Raw genomic sequence first — 10,037 nt, forward strand, 5'->3', positions numbered from 1 at the left:
TGAATGGGTAAATAAATTGTGGTATATTCACACAATGGAATACTACGCATCGATAAAGAACAGTGACGAGTCTGTGAAACATTTCATAACATGGAGGAACCTGGAAGGCGTTATGCTGAGCGAAATTAGTCAGAGGCAAAAGGACAAATATTGTATAAGACCACTATTATAAGATCTTGAGAAATAGTATAAACTGAGAAGAACAGATACTTTTGTGGTTACGAAGGGGGGAGGGAGGGAGGGATGGAGAGGGTTTTTTACTGATTAATTAGTAGAAAAGAACTGCTTTAGGTGAAGGGAAGGACAACACTCAATACATGGAAGGTCAGCTCAATTGGACTGGACCAAAAGCAAAGAAGTTTCTGGGATAAAATGAATGCTTCAAAGGTCAGCGGAGCAAGGGCGGGGGTTTGGGGACCATGGTTTAAGGGGACTTCTAAGCCAATTGGCAAAATAATTCTATTATGAAAACATTCTGCATCCCACTTTGAAATGTGGCATCTGGGGTCTTAAAGGCTAACAAGCGGCCATCTAAGATGCATCAGTTGGTCTCAACCCACCTGGAGCAAAGAAGACTGAAGAACACCAAGGTCACATGAAACTAAGAGCCCAAGAGACAGAAAGGGCCACATGAACCAGAGACCTACATCATCCTGAGACCAGAAGAACTAGTTGGTGCCCGGCCACAATCAATGACTGCCCTGACAGGGAGCACAACAGAGAACCCCTGAGGGAGCAGGAGATCAGTGGGATGCAGACCCCAAATTCTCACAAAAAGACCATACTTAATGGTCTGACTGAGACTAGAGGAATCCTGGCGGTCATGGTCCCCAAACCTTCTGTTGGCCCAGGACAGGAACCATCCCTGAAGACAACTCATCAGACATGAAAGGGACTGGACAGTGGGTAGGAGAGAGATGCTGATGAAGAGTGAGCTAATTATATCAGGTGGACACTTGAGACTGTGTTGGCATCTCCTGTCTGGAGGGGGGATGGGAGGATAGAGAGAGTTGGAAGCTGGTAAAATTGTCACGAAAGGAGAGACTGGAAGGGCTGACTCATTAGGGGGAGAGCAAGTGGGAGTATGGAGTAAGATGTATATAAACTTATATGTGACAGTCTGACTTGATTTGTAAACGTTCACTTGAAGCTCAATAGAAGTTAATAAAAAATAATAATAATAATAAACTAGCAGATTTGAGTCTCTTGATAAAATAGGCTGCAGTAATACACCCAAATGAGGGATATATTGCCTCCAAGATCCAAAGAAGCCCACCAGGTGTTGTATTTCCTTTTTAGTTGTAGGAGGGGCCAGATGCAGCAACTTATCCTTCACTTTGGAATGAATATATAGATGTGCCCAACACCAGTGAACCCCTAGAAATTTCACTGAGGTGGAAGGCGCTTGAATTTTTGTCAGATTAGTTTCCCACTCTGTAGCATGAAAATCTGTGGAAAGAGACAATGGAAAAGCTCAATATCACCCACTGGAACTAGGCTAGGGGCTGACTGCAGAAAGAGCACCAATTGCTCAGATGCAAGTTTAAACTGATTCTAAAGAAAACTAAAACAAGTCCACTAGAATGAGAATATGATCTTGAGTGTACCCATTAAAAAAAAACACTGCTGTTGAGTCGATTCTGATTCACAGTGACCCTATAAGACAGAGTAGAACTACCCCATAGGGTTTCCAAGGAGCAGCTGGTGGATTCAAACTGCTGACCTCTTTGGTGACCAGCCAAACTCTTAACCACTGCACCACCAGGGATCCAACCTTAGGTACATCCCACCTGAGTTTGGAGACATCTCAACAATAGATTTGATGCATTTAATACTAATGACTGAAGACCAGATAAGTTGTGTGATAACAGCAAGGACATCATACATGACAAAAGCAAGAGGTCATTAAAAAGACAGGAAAGAAATAAAGCACCAAAATGGATGTCAGAAGAGACTCTGAAGCTTGCTGTTTAACCTAGAACAACTAAAGCAAAAGGAAGAACTGATGAAGTAAAAGAGCTGAAGAGAAGATTTCAAAGGGTGGCTCCAGAAGACGAAGTATTATAATGAAATGTGCAAAGACCTGAAGTTAGAAAACCAAAAGGGAAAAGCATGTTTGGGATTTCTCAAGCTGAAAGAACTGAAGAAAAAATTCAAACCTCGGGTTGCAATATTGAAGGATTCTACAGGGAAAATATTAAACAACACAGGAAGCATCAAAAGAAGATGGAAGGAATACAGAGTCACTGTACCAAAAAGAATTTCAGGAGGTACCACATGATTGAGAACTGGGGACTAAAGGAAGAAGTCCAAGTTGCATTGACGGCATTGGAGAAAAACAAGGCTTCAGGAATTGGAGGAATATCAACTAAGATGTTTCAACAAATTGATGCACCACCGGAAGTGCTCACTCGTCTACACCAAGAAATTTAGGAGGCAGCTACGTGGCCAATCAGCTGTAAGGGATCCATATTTGTGCCCATTCCAAAGAAAGGTGATGCAACAGAATGCGGAAATTATCGAACAGTATCATTAATATCACGTGCATGTAAAATTTTGCTGAAGATCATTCAAAATGCAGCAGTACATCAACAGGGAGCTGCCAGAAATTCAAGCTAAATTCAGAAGAGAACATGGATCGAGGGATACCATTGCTAATGTTAGATGGATTTTGGCTTAAAGCAGAGAATAACAGAAAGATGTTTACCTATGTTTTATTAACTGTGCAGAGGCATTGGACTGTGTGGATCATAACAAATTATTGATAACATTGCTAAGAATGGGAATTCCAGAACAGTTAATTGTGCTCATGAAGATACACAGACCAAGAGGTTCTAACAGAACAAGGGAATACGACATGGTTTAAAATGAGGAAAGGTGTGTGTCAGGGTTCTATCGTTTCACCATACTCAATCTGCATGCTGACCAAATAATCTGAAAAGCTGGACTATATTAAAAAGAACGTGACTTCAGGACTGGTGGAAGACTCTTTAGGAACCTGCACTAGGCAGATGACACAGCTTTGCTTGCTGAAAATGAAGAGGACTTGAAGCACTTACTGATGAAAATCAAACACTACAGACTTCAATATGGATTACACCTTAACATAAAGAAAACAAAAGTTCTCACAACTGGACCAATAAGCAAGATCATGATAAACAGAGGAGGGATTGAAAGTTGTCAAGTGTTTCATTTTACTTGGATCCACAATCAACAGCCATGGAAACAGCAGTCAAGAAATCAAGCAACGTATTGCATTGGGCATATCTGCTGCAAAAGAACTCTTTAAAGTGTTAAAGAGGACTAAGGTGGGCCTGACCCAATCTGTGGTATTTTCAATTGCCTCATGTGCATGCAAAAGCTGGACAATGAATAAGGAAGACCAAAGAAGAATTAATGCCTTTGGATTATGGTGTTGGCAAAGAATACTGAATATACCATGGACTTCCAGAAGAATGAACAAGTCTGTTTTGGAAGAAGTATAGCCAGAATGCTCCTTGGAAGCAAGAATGGCACGTACTTTGGACATGCTGTCAGGCAGACCAGTCCCTGGAGAAGGACATTATGCTTGGTAGAGTAGAGGGTCAGACAAAAAAGAGGAAGACCTTCAATGAGATGGTTTGACACCGTGGCTGCAACAAAAGGCTCAAACACAGCAGCAACTGTGAGGATGATGCAGCACCAGGCAGCATTTAGTTCTGTCGTACTTAGGGTCATTATGAGTCGAAACTGACTCAAGGGTACCTAACAACAACATGCAAATGTCTTACCAATAAGTCCAGAGTCACTGATACTTCTTCCTTAATGATCCAGTCAGCATAATGCCACTGATGTAATGGACCAGTGTGACGTTCTGTGGAGGGGAAAGGAGATCAACGTCTTTGCTTATTAAATTATGACACAGGGCTGGAGAATTGATATACCCCTGAGGTAGGACAGTGCAATTGTATTGCTGGCCTTGCCAACTGAAGGTGAAATGCTTCTGGTGGTCTTATGAAACCAGAATCGAGAAAAAGGCATTGGCCAGACCAATAGCTGCATACCAGGTACCAGGAGAAGTATTAATTTGCTCAAGAAATGAAACCACGTCTAGAACACCAGCTGTAATTGAAGTGACCACCTGGTTAAATTTATAATAATCCACTGTCATTCTCCAAGATCCATCTGTTCTTTGCACAGGCCAGATAGATGAGTTGAATGGGGATGTAGTAGAAATCACCATCCTGCATCCTTCAAGTCCTTGATTATGGCACTAATGTATTTTTATGCAAACAAATGTAGAAGGTGCACATTATTTGCATAAAAAGTACAGGAATCTGTAATCCTTCCAGGAATATAGTATTATTTTGGTTTACTATTTTCCTAGGTAAGTCCAGTTCTAATGGCTTGCACTTGGCTTTTCCTACCATAATAGCCCTAACTACATGTGTCAGGAATCCACTGTGGGGGTTCTTCTAGTTGCTGAGTATGTCTATTCCAATTATGCATTCTGGAACTGGGTAAATCACTACAGGATCAGTTTGGGGACACGCTGGATACGCTGTGAGACAGGCTTGAGCTAAGACTCCAATAATAACCTGACCTCCATATGCCCCTACTCTGACTGGTGGGCCACAGTAACATTTTAGGTCTCCTCGAATTAGTGTTGAACCCTGGCTGCACAGTGGTTAAAGTACTTAGCTGCTAACCAAATGGTCAGGTGGCTCAAACCCACCAGCTGTTCCGCAGGAGAATGATGTGGCAGTCTGCCTTCCATAAAGATTTACACCCTTGGAGATCCTATAGGACAGTTCTATTCTGTCCTATAGCATCACCATAAGTTGGAATGAACTCAATGGAAATAGGTTTGGCTTTGGAATTAGTGTCAGTTCAGAGCCAGTGTCCAGTAATCCCCCCAAAATCTGAATATTTCATTTTCCCCAATGAACGGTCACTCTTATAAAAGGCCATAGAACACTTAGGGGAAGGCTGGGAGAAAGATTAATAGTACAAATTTTTGGTAGTGCAGTGGGGTCCCTGCACTCAAGAAGACCTGGCCTCCCCTTCATTCAAAGGGTTGTGGGTCTGTAAACTAGATCAAGTCTGGGAATTGATTAAGGAGTCATGACTCTCTATTAAAGCAATTTAAGTAAGACTGTGATTCACTTGACCTAGAATTCCACTTATACAGATCAAGTAAATATTTAGTAGATTTCCTATCTATTTCACTCCTAGAGACACCATGACTAAGTAGCCAATGCCACAAGTCCATACGAGTCAGACTATTCTGATTACTGCTTCGACTCTGCTGTCCATTACGGTAACCACATGACCTTGCTTTTGTTGATTAAGTGCCACCACTTGGGCACTAACACCATGGGGTCCAATCAGTCCCACTGTAGTTAGGTGTCTTAATTCATAGGGCAGTTCCCCTTGTCAAATCTGACTTATATAAAATAACAATCACTGAAGTTTTCAAGGATGCAGGGGCTCCCTTCACACCATCATGGTAAAAGAGCACTCCATGGGTGGGTCCGTGGGTCCAACCTGATAAACTCACTCTAACATGCCAATTTCCCTGAGCCTTTGGCTGCCTTCTTCTACCATATACCAAGGCAGGTCTGCCATTTCAACTTCATTTAGTACAGGCCACCACTTAATTCATGCTTCAGTGAACCAACCAAATAACCCATTAGATCCTTTTCTATCCTCTCATGCTGAAACACTGAATTAAGAATCTGCGCTTTGTGGGCCCATATCAATATACTCAGATTGATCCAACTTTATGTTCCTTGCACTATTATCCCACACCTTTAACAGCCATTACCACACATATTTCCCAGGTTTCTGTTTGAATATATTAGAAAAATCAAGCAGATCTATTGGAGTGTAGCATACTTCTCCTGTGTCACACTTTGTACTTCATCTCTTAGGGCTCGCTGGGAGTTGTCTAGTTAAATATCTAGAAGCAAAAATGGGTGGTAGGAGTGGATCCTGGTGACATTTAGCAATGTCTTGTGAGACATCTGCCTCAGAAGATGCCCCAGGCAACACCCAGGTGATATCTCAAACAAAGACTCTTCAGGCACAGCTGGGTTAATCTCATCAGATGGCGGTGGAATGGATAACGGTTTTACTGGGAAGGGTGACTTAGCAGACAAAGATGGAGTATTCTCTCCAGATGGGAGTAAGAAGGCTGGTTCTGTTGGCAGGAGTGATTCAACAGGATTTAGGGGCTCAGTGTCTCCAGTTTCCTGGTTATTTGCTCGTATGTCCCCATCCCAAGTTTCAGGATCCCATTTCTTCCCAATGAATGCTCTCATTTTAACTTCAGATACTATTCAAGGTTGAGAATTTAGTTGGCATTGTAATTCAGCCAATCATATGATAAGACACCTGGGTTTGGTTTTCAGCAATATCAGCTCTGTTACTACAAGAAATAAGGCTTTCTTTCAGGGCACACATGGCAACTTTCAGGTTGTTTATGAGGCACTTGAGCTGTGACTCTAAAGCCCTGAGTTCACGTCTTCCTTTCACCTCTTGGTCTAGCGAAAGCAGGACCAACCAACCAGCATCCCTATACTTCTCATTCTGACAAAATTATGGAAAAGTATCAAATATGCAGTCACCCAGAGCCTTGTTTCTCTCAAATATCTGATCCATTGGTGGTAATATTTTGCATATTTCTATTGCCACCTCACAGCATAAAGTAGCAGTGCCCTCTTTACTACTGGAGGCAGAGTCATCAGTGCTTTTAACACTAACCAGACTTGAGAACTAATTCAGAAAACTCATCCCTAAGATTTTGTTCCTCTAGAACCACTAATCTAGAATCACTAGTATCAAATGTCTTATGCTGGGTTCTCTAGAGAAGTATATATGTGAAGCAAATATGTATATATAGAGAGAGAGAGATTTATTTTAAAGAAATGACTCATGCAGTTGTGGATGCTGGCAAGTCTCAGATCCTTGGGTCAGAGGTCAGACTGGAGGCTTCTGACTTATGTGGTCTCAGGGGCTGACGAACCCTAAATCAGCAGGTCAGATGGCAGGCTGCTGGCTCATGGGGCTGTGGGAACTGGCAAATCCAAAATCTGCAGGTCAGACTGCAGGCTGCTGGCTCACATCCCAAGAACAAGAGGTCAGAGGACGACAAGTTGGAGGCAGGATCCAAAGAATGCAAGCCTTGCCAGAACATCTATATATATGGGATGCATGCCACACCCCCAAGTAAATTCCCCTTTCAACTGATTGGCTGCTCACATCAGATCACAAAATGGAGGATGATTACATAATATCTGCCTAATTACTGAAAATCCTGGCCTAGCCATGTTGACACATAACCTTAACCATTACAGGGACCAAGGGCCATGGAGGGAAAGCTTAAAACATGACATCCTTTACAGAGCAATTCCTTGGCCAACACTCCAGGCCCATGGCTAAAAATTAGCTTGGTGCCTACAAGGGAGCTGTGGATTCAATGGAAAGAGCATGCCCTATGCGTCTCACACCCTGGTTCAGATCTAGTTACTGAGCAAGTTCCTTAACCTCTCTGTGCCTTGGTTTTCTCACCTGTAACACGGGTGTTGTGAGGACTGAATGAGGTAAAATATAAAACGCCTTGCATGTAATAGGTGCTCAGTAAATGGAAATTCCCTTCCTTTTGTTCCAGATCATAAAAGAATTCTGGAGAGGGAAAGAAAAAGGTCCACTGTGCTCCAGTCAGTTTAAGCTGGGAAGGTTTTCTAAGTTCTGTAAAGGAATGAAATGCATTTTGTGGTAGGGAAGGAGAGTGTGAAATGCATTTTTAAACACACTTGTTGTTGCTGGGTGCCATCGACTCAGTTTTGACTCATAGCCACCCTATGTGATAGAGTAGTAGTGCCCCGTAGGGTTTCCTAGGCTGTAATCTTTATGGAAGCAGATCACCAGGTCTTTCTCTTGTAGAGCTGCTGGGTGAGTTGTGCCACCAGGGCTCCTTAAAAACACAGACACCTGATCTCTTAAAAAAAGAGCATCATTCAGCTGTCTCCCACCAGCTACACAGAACTTCAGGCACAAGCGATATTCCCTAGAGATTTCCCAAGGGAGAAGCTGAGAATCATCTTTTGACAGCTAATGAATGGGCAGTGGTCTAGACTCCTATGTCCTGTCCCTCTACTTCCTGTGTAAGGCTCTCCCTTGTCCACACCTCCTGTTATGGATTAAATTGTGTCCCCCAAAAATATGTGTCAACTTGGCTAGGCCATGACTCCCTGTATTGTGTAATTGTCCACCATTTTGTCATCTGATGTGACTCTTCTAAGTGTTGTAAATCCTACCTCTATGATGTTAAGGAGACAGGATTAGAGGTAGGACTCAATCTTCAAGATTAGGTTGTATCTTGAGTCAATCTCTTTCGAGATATAAAAGTGAGAAGTGAGCAGAGAGACGAGACAGGGTGGGGGGGGCTTCCTATCACCAAGAATGAAGAACCAGGAAGGGAGCACGTTCTTTGGATCTGGGGTCCCAGCACTGGGAAACTCCTAGATGAGAGGAAAATTGATGATAAGGACCTTCCCCCAGAGCCAACAGAGAGAAGAAGCCTTCCCCTGGAGCTGGCATGCTGAATTCAGACTTTCAGCCTCCTAGACTGCGAAAGAATAAACTTCTCTTTGTTAAAGCCATTCACTTGTGGTATTTCTGTTATAGCAGCACTACATAACTAAGACACCTCCCTAACACTGCCTAACTCTCCCTAATAGCCCATCCATCCCAAAATGGGTGACAAGTCCCTAGCTACCCGGTAGGGGGGAGACTTGGGTTGTAGCCCATCTCTGCTGTTAAATAGCTGGCCTCAAGTACCTGATGTTACATCTGAGGCTCCTGCAACACTAGCTGTAAAATCATAGAGCTGGGACCAGCGCGGGGTTTTGATTCATGCTCCAGATGGCGGCAGGTCCCAGGCTCTCCACTACCGACTAGAGTGATAAAGATAGGGAGCTTAGGAGATAGGCTTGGTTATGAGGCAGGCTTCGGTTTAGCTTTGTCACTTACTAGCTGCTCAACCTTTGGCAGGATTTTTGCTTTCTCTGAGCCCCAATTTCTCATATATAAAATGGAGCTAATAAAATGACCTATTTTTTGGTTGGAAGGATTCAATGAGGTAATGTTTTAAAAGAGCTAAGCCTTATGCTTGGCACATGAGGGCTCAATAAATGTTAACGGTTTTGATTACGGGAATGGGCTTCCAAATAAGATTTCATTTGAACTAAGATATATATAGTTATGGATTGCATTGTGTCCCCCCCCCAAAATTATGTTAAAGTCCTAATTCCTGGTACCTGTGAATGTGACTTTGTTCGGAAATAGGATCTTTGGAGATGCTATCAGTTTAAGTTAACATTAAGTCGTACTGGAGTAGGGTGTGTCTTAATCCAATCTGAACGGTGTCCTATAAAAGAGAAAAGCCACATAGAAGGAAGACAGACAACAATGGAGTTACACTACAGCTTCAAGCTAAGGAACATCTGGGGCTACCAGAAGTTGAGAGAGACAAGAACGCATCTTCCCCTTGAGCCTCTGGAGAGAGCATGGCCCTGCTGACACCCTGAATTCAGACTCCCAGCTTCCAGAACTGAGAGGCAGTAAATTTTTGTTCTATAAGCCACTCAATGATGCCTTATAAAATCCCCCACTGACTTCCCTTCCTTTATTACTTCTCCTCTCCCAAAATTAAGTAGCCTTTCCTGAATCTCATCGCTTCTTGTTTCCTACCTAAATACAACATCCTCTGGTTTTAATGCAAAAATGGGAAAACTAAGTATACCCAATCAGAATTGAGTTAATGGCTTATAAAGTGACTCACTAGGTTGACACCCCACCCCCCACCACCAGTAATTCCAAGGCGCCCCCAGTCCCTTGAGTCACTGTATGGGGGAAGCAAAGACCTTCAATGAAGGCCAGTCATCCTGAGGAGAAGGGCCCATCATGGCTGGAGGCTAGACAGGGGTAGGGCTCAGGGAGGCTTCATTAGGTCAGATCTGGAGGTGGAAAGTTCCTGGGGACCATTTGGAGAA

Source organism: Loxodonta africana, chromosome 19 (assembly GCF_030014295.1).
Source record: "Loxodonta africana isolate mLoxAfr1 chromosome 19, mLoxAfr1.hap2, whole genome shotgun sequence".
NCBI classification, from domain to species: domain Eukaryota; kingdom Metazoa; phylum Chordata; class Mammalia; order Proboscidea; family Elephantidae; genus Loxodonta; species Loxodonta africana.